The 13620-nt window shown below is 47.3% G+C and overlaps 1 pseudogene; it reads left to right on the plus strand.

The window, feature by feature from the left end:
• Window positions 1–1685: 1685 nt before the first annotated feature.
• Window positions 1686–3607, plus strand: LOC131381205 (large ribosomal subunit protein eL21-like; annotated as a pseudogene).
• The last annotated feature ends 10013 nt before the right edge of the window (window positions 3608–13620 follow it).

Below are 13620 nucleotides of genomic sequence, written 5' to 3' on the forward strand. Positions count from 1 at the left end.
GAATGGTGTGAACCCAGGAGGCAGAGCTTGCAGTGAGCCGAGATTATGCCACTGCACTCCAGCCCTGGTGACAGAGCAAGACTCCGTCTCAAAAAAAAAAAAAAAAAAAAAAAAAAAAAAATTAGTCAGGCATGGTGGCACCAGCTACTCGGGAGGCTGAGGCAAGAGAATTGCTAGAACCCAGAAGGCAAAGGTTGCAGTGAGCCAAGATCGCGTCCTTGCACTCCAGCCTGGGTGACAAAGCGAGACTCCATCTCAAAAAAAAAAAAAAGGGGGGGGCTTCCAGCTGTCAGGAAAGTTCAGGGGCTATATCCCTGAACGGAGGAACATTTGTTGATTTCAGTGAACCCAGAATCAATATAGGTATTAGAATAAACACAGATATTGAGGAGGATAAAGTAGGCAAGATTAAATATTTACCTTATGCTCACAATAAATGCATTAGCAGAGCACAGAAGTTGGGGAGACACTAGGGATTTTGCTGTGTACACATGGATTACAGATTACAAGCAATTATTGTCTCTCCTCTGTTAACTCCACTGGACTCTTTATCCCTGGTGTCAGGGTTGCTGTCAGTTTCACAACTGTGTTTGCCTAGCTCGTAGTAGGACATGCAGTTGAATTTGCTCTGACCACAAATACGAAGTTCCCGAGAAAGGAACAATGGGAGTCCAAAGAACTCACATTGAAGTTCCTGAGAAATGAACAATGGGAGGGCCTATGGGAGTCTTTAATGAGTAGGTGTCTTCCTGGGATGGTGTAGTTTGTCACTGCTGCACAGGCCCCCCACCCATGTGCATCATGAGGAAAAGCACATCAGACACTCCTAAACAACCCAATAGGAAGCTACCCTTCCTTCAACCCATGTGCACATGGCGCCTATGGTCACAGCCAGGTCACTGTGGGAATAGTTTTTGTATTGCTCGGGGTCTGCTTTGGAAAAAGCTGTGTCTGGCCAGGTGTGGTGGCTCACGCCTGTAACCCCAGCACTTTGGGAGGCCGAGGAGGGTGGATCACTTGAGGTCAGCAGTTCAAGACCAGCCTGGCTAACATGGTGAAACCCCGCCTCCACTAAAAATACAAAAATTAGCCAGGTGTGGTGGTGGGTGCCTGTAATCCCAGCCACTTGGGAGACTGGGGCCGGAGCCTTCCCTCCCTCCCTTCCCCCCTCCCTTCCCCCCTCCCTCTCGTCTCTCCCTTTTAATTAATGTTTTCCAACTCAAAGGTGTCATATGCTTTGATCATCACTGGAAATTGAGAGAGAATTAGAAGTGAGAGAGGAATATGACAGGGATCTGAGAGGGAGGAGAGGAGATGGAAGAGGCCAAAGAGGAAGGTGGACATAATGGTGAGAAACGGGGAGTGCATGTCAGTTTTTTCTTTTTTCTTTTTTTCTGAGACGGAGTCTCACTCTGTCGTCCAGGCTGGAGTGCAGAGTGCAATGGCATGATCTTAGCTCACTGCAACCTCCACCTCCCAGGTTCAAGTGATAAGAGAGGGAAGGGGGAAGAAGGAAGGAAACTATTTCCTCTGGATATCTTCCATTTCTGGAGTCTGAGCAAGTTAGTATTCATTCAGTTAATTAATTTACTTACATCCAAGCTTACCTAAAAAGAAGATTTAACTAAAATATACATAAAATATACTAAGGCACCTTTTGGCCGGAACCGCCATCTTCCAGTAATTTGCCAAAATGATCAACACAAAGGGAAAGAGGAGAGGCACCCGATATATGTTCTCTAGTCCTTTTAGAAAACATGGAGTCGTTCCTCTGGCCAAGTATAGGCGAATCTATAAGAAAGGTGATATTGTAGACATCAAGGGAATGGGTACTGTTCAAAAAGGAATGCCCCACAAGTGCTACCATGGCAAAACTGGAAGTGTCTACAATGTTACCCAGCATGCTGTTGGCATTGTGGTAAACAAACAAGTTAAGAGCAAGATTCTTGCCAAGAGAATGTGTGTATTGAGCACATTAAGCACTCTAAGAGCCGAGATAGCTTCCTGAAATGCGTGAAGGAAAATGATCAGAAAAAGAAAGAAGCCAAAGAGAAAGGTACCTGGGTTCAACTAAAGCGCCAGCCTGCTCCACCCAGAAAAGCACACTTTGTGAGAACCAATGGGAAGGAGCCTGAGCTCCTGGAACCTATTCCCTATGAATTCATGGCATAATAGGTGTTAAATAATAATAATAATAATAATAAAGGACCTCTGGGCTGTAAAAAAAATACATAAATAATAAAATAAAATATACTAAGGCAACAAAAGCCAGAGGAAAGATGAAACATAGGAACAAAAGTGTTAAAGCAAACTAAATATGGCCCAAGGGCACCGTACTTCTGTATTTGAGTCCTTGTGAATGAACTGCAACCTAGCTTAACAGACAAAATTGAAAACCTAACTTAGGAGTCTGAGCCTGTAACAACAGCTACGTCTTGCGCAATCCAAGTATGACAAGAAGCGGCCATACTTCAACCATTCATACACTGCTGAGGGTTCAAAATGTGTTCGAATAAAGCATACGCCGAACTGTAACCAATCCAGCCATTCTGTACCTCACTTCCCATTTCTGTACGCCATTTCTCTTTGTCAATAAATCTTCCACCACGTGGCGGCGCTGGGGTCTCTGTGAATCTGCTGTGATTCTGGGGGCTGCTAGATTCGCAAATTGTTCATTGATCAATTCAACTTCTTTAAATTTAATTCGGCTGAAGTTTTTATCAATACGGACAGAATACAAAACGGAATAAAAAATGTGGCTAATACAAAAACACATACCAAGAAGTCTTATTCCCTTAACCCATGTATGCCTCGTGTTCCATTATTGGAACACTAAGCATGTGGGAGTTGTTTATATCCTACTGCTCAAGGTCATCACCAAGGTCTGATTTTTCACACGTCTGCAATTCAAAAAGTTGCAACCTCCAGCATAAATGGGTTAAGAAAGTGGACCACAAATTCAACTATAAATTTTCTAGCTTAAAACTGTGAGTAACAGAAATCTCAGGGTCTGATTCAAAAAAAAAAAAAAAAAAAACAAAACTGAAACACATACATGACCTGATGCCAACCCAAGAAAGATTTTTTTTTTTTTAGATAAAATGAACGATTATCTCAACAATCAACGTCTTTAGAATGGGTAAAGTGACAGGTGTCACAGAACTTCTTAGAATATTCCTCAAGGGAAACCATAGGCATATCTCCATAGAGCCTTTTATTTCAAGACAGTCTTGCTCTGTTGCCCAGGGAGGAGTACAGTGGCATGATGATCATAACTCACTGCAGCTTCAACTTTCTGGGCTCAAACTATGCTCCTGCCTCTGCCTCTGGAGAGTTGGGTCTTCAGGCACATGCCACCAGGCCTGGCTAATTTTTTATTTTTATTTTTATTATTTGTTTTTTGAGACAGTCTCGCTCTGTCCCCCAGGCTGGAGCACAATGGCGTGATCTCGGCTCACTGCAAGCTCCACCTCCCGGGTTCATGCCATTCTCCTGCCTCAGCCTCCCAGGTAGCTGGGACTACAGGCGCCTGCCACCATGCCCGGCTAATTTTTTATATTTTTAGTAAAGACGGGGTTTCACCATGTTAGCCAGGATGGTCTCGATCTCCTGACCTCATGATCCACCTGCCTCGGCCTCCCAAAGTGCTGGGATTACAGGCGTGAGCCACTGCGCCTGGCCTAATTTTTTATTTTCTATAGAGATAGGGTCTCATTTTATTGCCCAGGCTGGGCTTGAACTCCTGGGCTCAAGCGATCTTCCCACCTTGGCCTCCCAAAGTGCTAGGATTACGGGCATGAGCCACCACATTTTGCCAGAGCCATTTACTGTCAGCAATTCTAGGAGGTCCAGGCCCCAGACATCTGCTGCTCTGGTACATCCTATGCAAACTTGCAACTCATAGGCAAGTTTGCAACTCATAGGCAAACTTGCAACTCATAGGCAACTCAGCTGGGACTGTGTGATTGCCACTGCTGTTATTTTAAAGTCAACGCGCTTAGGAGGGGTATGCATGCTTCCGTTCTTCCTCCTCTATTGTTTTTACTACTGTGGCTTCATACATTAATGTTGCATAACTGGGCCCTAAAGTCATTGCCCTGGAGACCCCAGTCATTCATCTATTTATTCAATGGATATTTTTGAGCACCTTTTATTGCACTCTTCTACATAAACAAACAACATGTCCTACTTCAGGAGCTTAAATTCTAGGGGAATGAAACGGCAATATATAAGTAAAATTATATGGTATATCAGATGGGTAAGTGTTACAGGAAATAAAGCAAGAAAAGGCAAGAGAGTGCTAGAGGAAGGAAATTTTTATGGAGTCAGGAAAGTCCTCACTGAGAAGGTCACTTTTGAGTAATGACCTGAAAGGTCAGGGAAGTGTAGATATCTGAAGAAACAGCAAGAGCAGAGGCACTGGGGTAGAGAATGGTTTGGCTTGCTGGAAGAACGGCACAGAAGTTAACTTGCCCAGAGCAAAAAGCAAGGAGGAGTGGAGAAGTGCCAAGAGAAAGAGGAAATGGTAGAGGGGCAAGACAGATCACAGGGACCCTGGTAGGGTCACTGTAGGAACTTCAGAGTGTAACCAAGCACCCCCCACTTTTTTTTTTTTTTTTTTTGAGATGGAGTTTTGCTCCTGTTGCCCAGGCTGGAGTGCAATGGCACGATCTCGGCTCACTGCAACCTCTGCCTTCCGGGTTCAAGCGATTCTCCCGCCTCAGCCTCCCAAGTAGCTGGGATTACAGGCACCCACCACCATGCCTGGCTAATTTTTGTATTGTTAGTAGAGACAGGGTTTTACCACGTTGGCCAGGCTGGTTTTGAACTCCTGACCTCAGGTGATCCGCCTGCCTCAGCCTCCCAAAGTGCTGGGATTATAGGCGTTAGCCACCATGCCCCGTCGCCAAGTACCCCCATTTTTCTAGAGTGGTATAAACCAAATTCTAAGGCTGCCCCCTTCCGAACATTTGAATGGACCCTTCCTCTCAGCCAAGGGCATTCTAGAGTTAACCTGGAAATCTAGTTCAGGCCATGATGGAAGAGGGGGCAGGATATGCCTCATTATACCCCTCCTGCATTAACACCAACATGGAGCTTAATTCTGATGAGAAATATTTATGGTCCATTCTCTCTAAGCCTGCTACTTGGAGGCTCATCTGCATAAAACTTAGGTCTTCACAACCCCTCATCAGAACCCAGACATTCCTTTCTACTGATAACTGTTTCAACCAATTGCCAATCAGAAAAAAATTTAAATCTACCTATGACCCTTTCAGATCCAGCCAATGTAGATCTTACACATATTTACTGACATATTATGTCTCCCTAAAATGTATAAAAGCAAGCTGTATTCTGGCCACCTTGGGCACCTGTCATTAGAATCTCCCGAGGCTGTCACAGTGCATCCTTAACCTTGGCAAAGTAAACTTTCTAAATTGCTATCTGTCTCAGATACTTCACAATGGTTCACAATGATTTAATTACCTCCCCCCTTCCCCCCCCCACCATCTTGTTTCTCTGGCTCCCTATTTCCTAATTAGCCCTTCAAAAGTACAAATATAACCTTTCACCTCCTGTCTCACTAGACATTCCCTACAGGGCAAGTTCTTCTAACTTTATGCTCCAAGACAGATCTCTCCTGGAGAGCTAATGGTAGATTTGCAAACCAAAGCATGCTCGCCAGGGAACTTCCACCCTCCAGGCAGGCATTTGAAAGCGTATCTGCAGTGGCCACTTTTACAACTTACTTCTGCCTAGGAAAGTGCCAACTGCCCCATGGCTAAAACACCAAGCTAGCAGGGAACGCCCGCCCTTGCTCATTTCTTCCCTTACCTTATAAAAATGCCTGTTTTCTGCTCCGCAGGTGAAGCCACACAGCAGGACATCTGTATGTCTTCCCCAAGCTATAATAGCTTCACAATAAATTCACTTGCTTTGTATCAGGCCTCATTCTTGTTAATTGGCATGTGAACAACTAACCCACCTCTCAGTTATGATGTTGGTGGCCTGTAGAGGGAAGCACTGTGCACTACAGGTAGGCCTGTGCCTGAGCTACTGGGCAAGGTATGAGGTTGCCTGGGAGTAGCAGCTGCTGGTGGCTAGTGAACCCCAAGATGGGAACATTAGGTAATTTCCCAGCAGCTGCCAAAAATGTTTTTGTTTTGGGGGCAACTCCCTGTTGCCTGCCTGCATGATGTTTGCTGCCTTCAACATTTTGCTGATACAAAGCAAGTGAACTCAAAAAAAGAAAAACAGAAAGCCATTAAACTTCAGAACTAAGTTGCTCAGGAGTGCCCCTCGACCACCCTCTGCCTCTTTTGGGGTGTCACTGAAGCCCTTCCGTGCTTAGGACCTGGCTGCTAATAATATCATTTGAGCATTTTTGTTTGTATGTACAGAGTCAGGGTTAAAGAAAATAGACAAACACAAAAAGTGGCTCAACAGTCAAAGACGGGTTTATTTTGGAGAATAAACTGGAGAGGGGCTTCTGGCCAATTTAGATCAGGAGTGTTCTCTCTTACAGACTAAGGGAGGAAGAGCTTGTCTTAGGTTCAGAATGGTTCTGGGCGGAGGAAAGTTTTATTGCAGAGTTGGCATGTTTCTGGTTGGAGGGGGGTTTATCTAGGGGTTGGAATGTTTCTGGTCGGAGGTGCCATTTGTGGTTTATGGTCATGCTAGCATTAGCCATTAGGTTGACTTTTGGGGGCTGGATTTAGGTGGTTTTTAATCAAGGGGAACTTAAAAGGGTGGTGTTTGTTCAAGATGGTGAAGCTCCTGCTCTGTCCTGTAACACCACAGCAGCACTGCTCAGATGGGACTCAGATGTCCATGGAGCCATTTCGGAACTGGGGTGGAGGATACAGGCTCTCACCCAGCCCCTCCACCAGGGATTTTGTTTGGAAGTGCACCATTTGTTTGTATGAATGTATGGCTTTGTGTATGGGCCCCGATTTCTTTTCCTTTCTATCTCCAACTTCACCCTTGTAATTACTGTCATTCGAGAAAAATGAGACAAGTCTCAATTATTTCAGGAGATTTGCCAAAGTTTAGGACACGGGCCTGTGACACAGCCTCAGGAAGTCCTGACAATATGTGCCCAAGATGGTCTGGGCACAGCTTGGTCTTATGCATTTTAGGGAGACGTGAGACATCAATCAATATATGTAAGAAGTACACTGGTTCCATCCAGAAAGGCAGGGAGGGGGCTTCCAGGTCTGAGGTACCTGTGACAAATGGCTGCATTTTTTGAGTTTCTGATTAGCCTTTCCAAAGGAGGCAATCAGAATATGCATCGCTCTCAGTGAGCAGAGGGATGACTTCGAATAAAATGGAAGACAGACTTGCCTGGAGCAGTTCCCAGCTTGAAAGGGCCCAAGATATTTTCCTTTCACACTATCAGCTTTACTTACACTATCAGCCACTTACAGCTTTACTCCTCTAGGCAGCAGGCACCCCTAGCTCCCTCTGGCTGGAACAAATTCACCTTGACTGGTGGCTTGCAGAGGTGAGAGAAACCCATCCCACACCATATAGACCTGGAGTGCTGAGGCTCATCACAGACAAAAGTCTAGCCCATATGCAATGCCACCTCCTGAATGAGACACAGCTATTACTATTTAACTAAGCTGATCCATTTTCAAAAACTGGACAGGGCTATGACCACCTTCATGAGCACTCATAGCTTCTTCTGTAGCCTGTTAAACATATATACTTGGCCAACCTGTCATGATATCTGGTTATGATTGTCAGTGGGGAACTTTCATGATAACTAAGAATTTGGGAAATGCCTCCGATAGCCCTGCAAGACATGTACAAACAAATTCAAGCTATGTCTGACCCCACAATTTCGCTAGACCAATGGTTAGCAACCTGATTCAAGACAGGACCATTCTGGTGGCAAAGCTACTTGTAACAGTGGCCCCAATTGCAAGGATGGGCATATCCCTCCATTGTGGAGCTTACTGCTGTCGTATCCTCTATATGGGAAAACAAGGCAAGCTCTTTCAGAGACCTAGACCAGCAGTCCGCAACAATTTTGGAACCAGGGACCGGTTTCATGGAAGATAATTTTTCCACAGGATGGGGTGAAAGGGAGGGGAGGATGGTTTTGAGTTGAAACTGTTCCACCTCAGATCAGGCATTAGATTCTCACAAGGAATGGACAGCCTCAATCCCTTGGTTGTGCAGTTCACGATAGGTTTTGTGCTCCTATGAGAATCTAATGTTGCAGCTGATCTGACAGGAGGCAGAGCCCAGGAGGTAATGCTTGCTAGCCTGCTGCTCACTTCCTGCTGTGCGGCCTGGTTTCTAATAGCCCACAGATTGGCACTGGTCTGCGACCCGAGGGCTGGGGACCCCTGTTCTAAACCTCACACCATAATGCTCCAACCAGTATCATCTGTAAGTCCACGTATTTGTGAATATTCCCAACTCCAAGTAGATCATTTCCATTCTGAGGTCCAATGACTACACCCTCCTTTCAGCAGAAAGCAGCCAGAATGAATATGGCACCTAGATCCCATAGAAATGGGAGGGAACTTGGGGTGGGGGAACTGTAACCAATACCCCAATTTATCTAAGAGGTGTTTTTTTTTTCTCTCTTCTTTTGCGTCCCTGGCTCCATACCTAGCCCTTCAGAAATGCAAATATAACCTTTCACCTCCCGCCTCACCAAACATTTCCTACAGAGCAAGTTCTCTAACCTGGTGCTCTAAAACAGATCTCTCTTTGAGAGCTGACAGTCAATGGGCAGACCACCAAGCCATACCTGCCACGGAACTTTCGCCTCTAGGACATGGCCTCAGAACTTCCACCTTCTGGGGATGGCCTCAGAACTTCCACTCTCTAGGGGTTGCCCTAGAACTTTCATCCAGAAGGAGGGCATGTCGAAAGCATGCCTGTTTGGAATCTTTTACAACTTACTTCTGCTCAGGAAGGCGCTATGACTGGTGCCTGAGGACACAGCCACCCCTCCCCTAGCCCTCTCTAAAATATAAGCAAAGGCATGAAGAGTGTTGCAATGAACATAAGAAAAATAAAAGGGCATCCCCTGAGCAGGGCATAAAAAAGGGCATCCCTTGAGCAGGGCAACAGCAACTGTTGGCCGGAAAACATTCAAGCAGCAGGTGTAGAACTATCACCCCATTACTTTTCAGCTGTGCACCGAACACACAGCTCTGGGCACAGTCACTTCCTCGTGAGCCCTCCAAGATAAATTAGCTGCAAGGCTAGTTCCAGAGGTGACCGGAAATTAGCTAAACCAATGACTGCCTTCCTGGGATTATCATAATCCGCTTAAAAAATGGTCTAGAGCCAGGGGACCCTGGAGAACAATAGCCCTTTTTTCTGGCCTGAAAGTGAGTGTTTCCACATGTCCCGGCAGTTAGGGCACCTGTACAGGCAGCGCCCAACAGGTGGCCCAAGTCTCTAAGAAGAACTGGTATAGAATGGAAGAGGGCCACAGGCACCCCAGCACTGCCACCCACTGGGTGGGTAACCCTGGGCAAGTCACTCCTCTGTGAGCCACAGTTACTCATCTCTCAATTGAGGGTTTTGTTTTTGAGATAGAGTCTCACTGTGATGCCCAGGCTGGAGTGCAATCGCATGAGAGACAACCTCATTGCAACCTCCGCCTCCCAGGTTCAAGCAATTCTCTTGCCTCAGCCTCCTGAGTAGCTGGGATTACAGGCATGTGCCACCACACTCGGCTGATTTTTTGTATTTTTAGTAGAGACAGGGGTTTCACTATGTTGGCCAGCCTGGTCTCGAACTCCTCACCTCAGGTGATCCGCCCATGTTGGCCACCCAAAGTGCTGGGATTACAGGCGTGAGCCACCGTGCCCGGCCTTCAGTTGAGGGTTTTATGAGGAGTCAATGAAATTATGAAGTGAGGAACACAGTCCAGTTTATAATGGGGACTCACTCAATTCATGTTGGTTCCCTTTGCCCTGCTCCATACGAGTCGACCAAGGGCCCATGCGGGCACCCCACTGTCTCTCCAGCACACTTGACTGCTGTGCTTTCTGACTTGCCTGTCAGTCCAAAGGTACTGCCTGAGGAAGTCCAAAACTTCTGAGTCCATGAACAAGGTTAGTGAAACCTACTCCATGACTCCATTCATTTGTTTTTAAGGAAGGTGAACTGCATCCCTGCCCCCCCCCACACACCCCTCAGTGCCCTGCCCTCACCCAAATATACCCCCAGCCAAGGAGAAAGCCCTGATGAGCCTCCATAGCAAGAGGGGAGAGAAAGCTCCAGGAAGAGGCCCAGGCTTGGCTGAGCTCTCATGAGGACACAGGTGCCTGGAAACTTGGTAAAAGTTCTCTGAATTTCTCTCTCCACCCAATAAAGTGCATGGTTTCCCAAGAGCGCACCACGTTTCAAGAAAAATAAAGAGGAAATTCCTTTGTGGAAGAGAACAATTGTCCTGGGTGTTTAATATGCAGGCGATTCCTCTGGGTTTAAAGAATGTGACTTGCCCAAGGTCTCTGTCTAGTTTAGGAGAGCTAGGAATTAGGTCATCTTTCCCTGTACAAAGAGGATTTCAACACACTGCTGTGGGGGGCCTTTGCCGACTCCCCTACTCTCTACTCTCTCCCAGCCACCTCCCAGGGCTGTGTATGCTGGAAAGAGGGTGGGGAACCAATTGGGAGAGACCAGAGAGCCACATAGAGAAACTGAGTCACACCAAAGACAAAGGGAAGAAGGATTTAGAAAGCCAGGCTGTTGCCCAGGCACAGCAGCTCATGCCTGTTATCCCAGCACTTTGGGAGGCCCGAGGAGGGAGGATACTTGAGGCCAGGAATTTGAGATCAGTCTGGGCAACAAAGCAAGACCTTGTTTTTTTTGTTTTTTTTTTTTTTTTTTTTTGAGACGGAGTCTCACTCTGTCGCCCAGGCTGGAGTGCAGTGGCGCAATCTCGGCTCACTGCAAGCTCCGCCTCCCGGGTTCATGCCATTCTCCTGCCTCAGCCTCTCCGAGTAGCTGGGACTACAGGCACCCGCCACCACGCCCGGCTAATTTTTTGTATTTTTAGTAGAGACGGGGTTTCACCGTGGTCTCGATCTCCTGACCTCGTGATCCGCCCACCTCAGCCTCCCAAAGTGCTGGGATTACAAGCGTGAGCCACCGCGCCCCGCCTGTATTTTTTTAAAAAAAAGAAAAATTAAGCCAGGCCACTGACATCTGTGGAGCCACCTGGGGCCCAGACCTCTCCTCAACGTTCCCTCATAACGATCCTGCATTGCTTGAAATAACTTGACTCTAGTCCTTCCACCCAAGGAAGCCCTGGTGCCACAGTTCACCATTTCAGTTCCAGTTTCTGTCTGAAGGACCAACACCAGGCCACCTGACTTCCTCTGCCCGTGTGGGATGAATACCCCACCCAGTCCTTGGCCTCCTGACTTCTCCTTTCTCACGCATTATGCCCCAAAGGTGTTCTGCTCAGTCATTACCTTAGGTATCAGCAGCACAATGGCTGAGGGGGTCTTTGGGGTCACCTTTACCGAACTTCAGGGTGTCCAGAGACTCCTCCTGTGCGCGTTTGTGTAAGGTATTTGACTCTCCTCTGTGGGTGTCTCAACATTCAGTTTTTATGGGTTTCAATTCTAGACACTTTTCCTGACCTCAAACCCAAGTTCAGCTGCATCTCATCTCACCCCAGCTCCACAGCCACTGACGGCATCTCCAGTGGCCCCAGCATCCTCCCCCTGCAGCCTTATACCCTCAGAATTTCAGTCATGAGGGAGCATACGTGTCATTGAATCCTCACAACGCTCGAATCCCCTCTGCCATCATTAGTGGAGTCTGTCCTTTCTGACTAGGCAGGAAGTGCAGCTCCTGCAGCCCCAGGGAGACCCCACCACAGCTCCCGGGCACCGAAATGAGTCCTCCTTACCTTCCTGTCCTGCCCTTGGAATCGCACAGTCAGTCCCCTCCCTCTTCCTCGGCGCAGCCCTTCCAGGGTTAAGGCACTTGGGCATAGCTCCTCTGTTCCTTCCTGTCTTCTCCGAGCTAACCATGTCCAGTTCCTCTCATCTCTGCTCAGACACGTCCGTGTTCAATCCCCTCACTAACCTACTCACTCCTCTCTAATCATGTGCTGGGCTCACAGTGCCTCTCAGGCTTTAACGTGCCTCCAAATCACCTGGGCTCTCATCAATACTCACTTTTGGATTCCGCAGGTCTTGGGGGGAGCCTAACAGTCTGAGTTTCTGACAGCTCCCAGGTGAGGCGGATGCTACAGGTCCGCCACTGTGAGCAGCAAAGCTTCCACTTGGGATCGCCCTTTTACTTGGAATCTCCTGGAGCTTGTTAGAAGCCCCAGCCCAGACCACCTGCATCAGATTCTGCAGTTCAACAAGATCCACAGATGCACCGTATAGTCTTTGATGTTTGAACAGCTAGAGCAGAGGTTGGCAACCACGGCTGCACATTAGAATCACCTGGGAGATTGGAACACCGTCCCAATGCCCAGCAGCACCGCAGACCAATTACATCAGCAAGTATGGCCTAGGCATCGGCATCATCGTAAAGCTCCTCAGGTGATTCCAGTGTGCAACTAGGAGTGAGAGCTCTGCTGCAGAGCCCTAACATGCAGGCTCTACCTTTGAGACCATGGTCTTAGAAAGACAGGACGTGGTCTATTCCCTCAAGCTTCTCCAGTCATAGCCTTAAGTCCCAACCGCTCTGGGCAGCCATCCACATTGCTGGCTCTTTTGAGGCATTACAGAATAGCAGTTAGGAGCTCTATTCTGGAGTCAGGTAGACCTGGATCTGAATCTTAATTCCAGCATTCATTAACTGTGTGACCTAAGAAAATTTACTGAATTTCTCTGTGTCTCAGTTCCGTCATGTGTAAAATGGAGCAAAGATGTAGTAGTATCTCTTAAAGTTACTGAAAGGGTTGAATTACCTGAGGAAAGGCATATACAGTGTGTACAACAGTGTTACAGCCCTGTCTGCATAGTGCTCAGTGATGGTTAGTTGCTGTTTTTTGTTTTTTCACTGTCGTTATTATTTTCAGACAGAATCTCTCTCTGTCGCTCAGGCCAGACTGTAATAACACGATCTTGGCTCACTAAAACCTCCGCCTCCTGGGTTCAGATGATTCTGCTGCTTCAGCCTCCCGAGTAGCTGGGACTACAGGCATGCACCTCCACGCCTGGCTAATTTTTGTATTTTTAATAGAGATGGGGTTTTGCCATGTTAGCCAGGCTGGTCTCGAACCCCTGACCTCAGGTGATCCACACCTCAGCCTCCCAAAGTGCTGGGATTACAGGCGTGAGCCACTGCGCCCGGCCAAGTTGCTGTTTATTTATATTGATGTTAAAACTCCTGTGCCTGTGTGTGCTCTATTTGTGCTGCTGCTAAGCCACATTGGCTCATTGTATCAGTTGAGGTTTCCCTTTGCAAGGCTCATGTTTAACCAATTCTGGCTAACCTAGGCAGAAAAGAAGTGTATCATATGACTGTGCCCAAACCTAAGGACAGGGATGAGGCCAGCTCCAAGTATCTCAGCTAGAAAATTGCAAGTGTGGCTGGGCCTGTAATCCCAGAAGTTTTGGAGGCCAAGGCGGCTGGATCCCCAGGCGCTGTCAGCCCTGGTTGTGCACTGCA

Source organism: Hylobates moloch, unplaced genomic scaffold (assembly GCF_009828535.3).
Source record: "Hylobates moloch isolate HMO894 unplaced genomic scaffold, HMol_V3 SCAFFOLD_14, whole genome shotgun sequence".
Lineage (NCBI taxonomy): Eukaryota > Metazoa > Chordata > Mammalia > Primates > Hylobatidae > Hylobates > Hylobates moloch.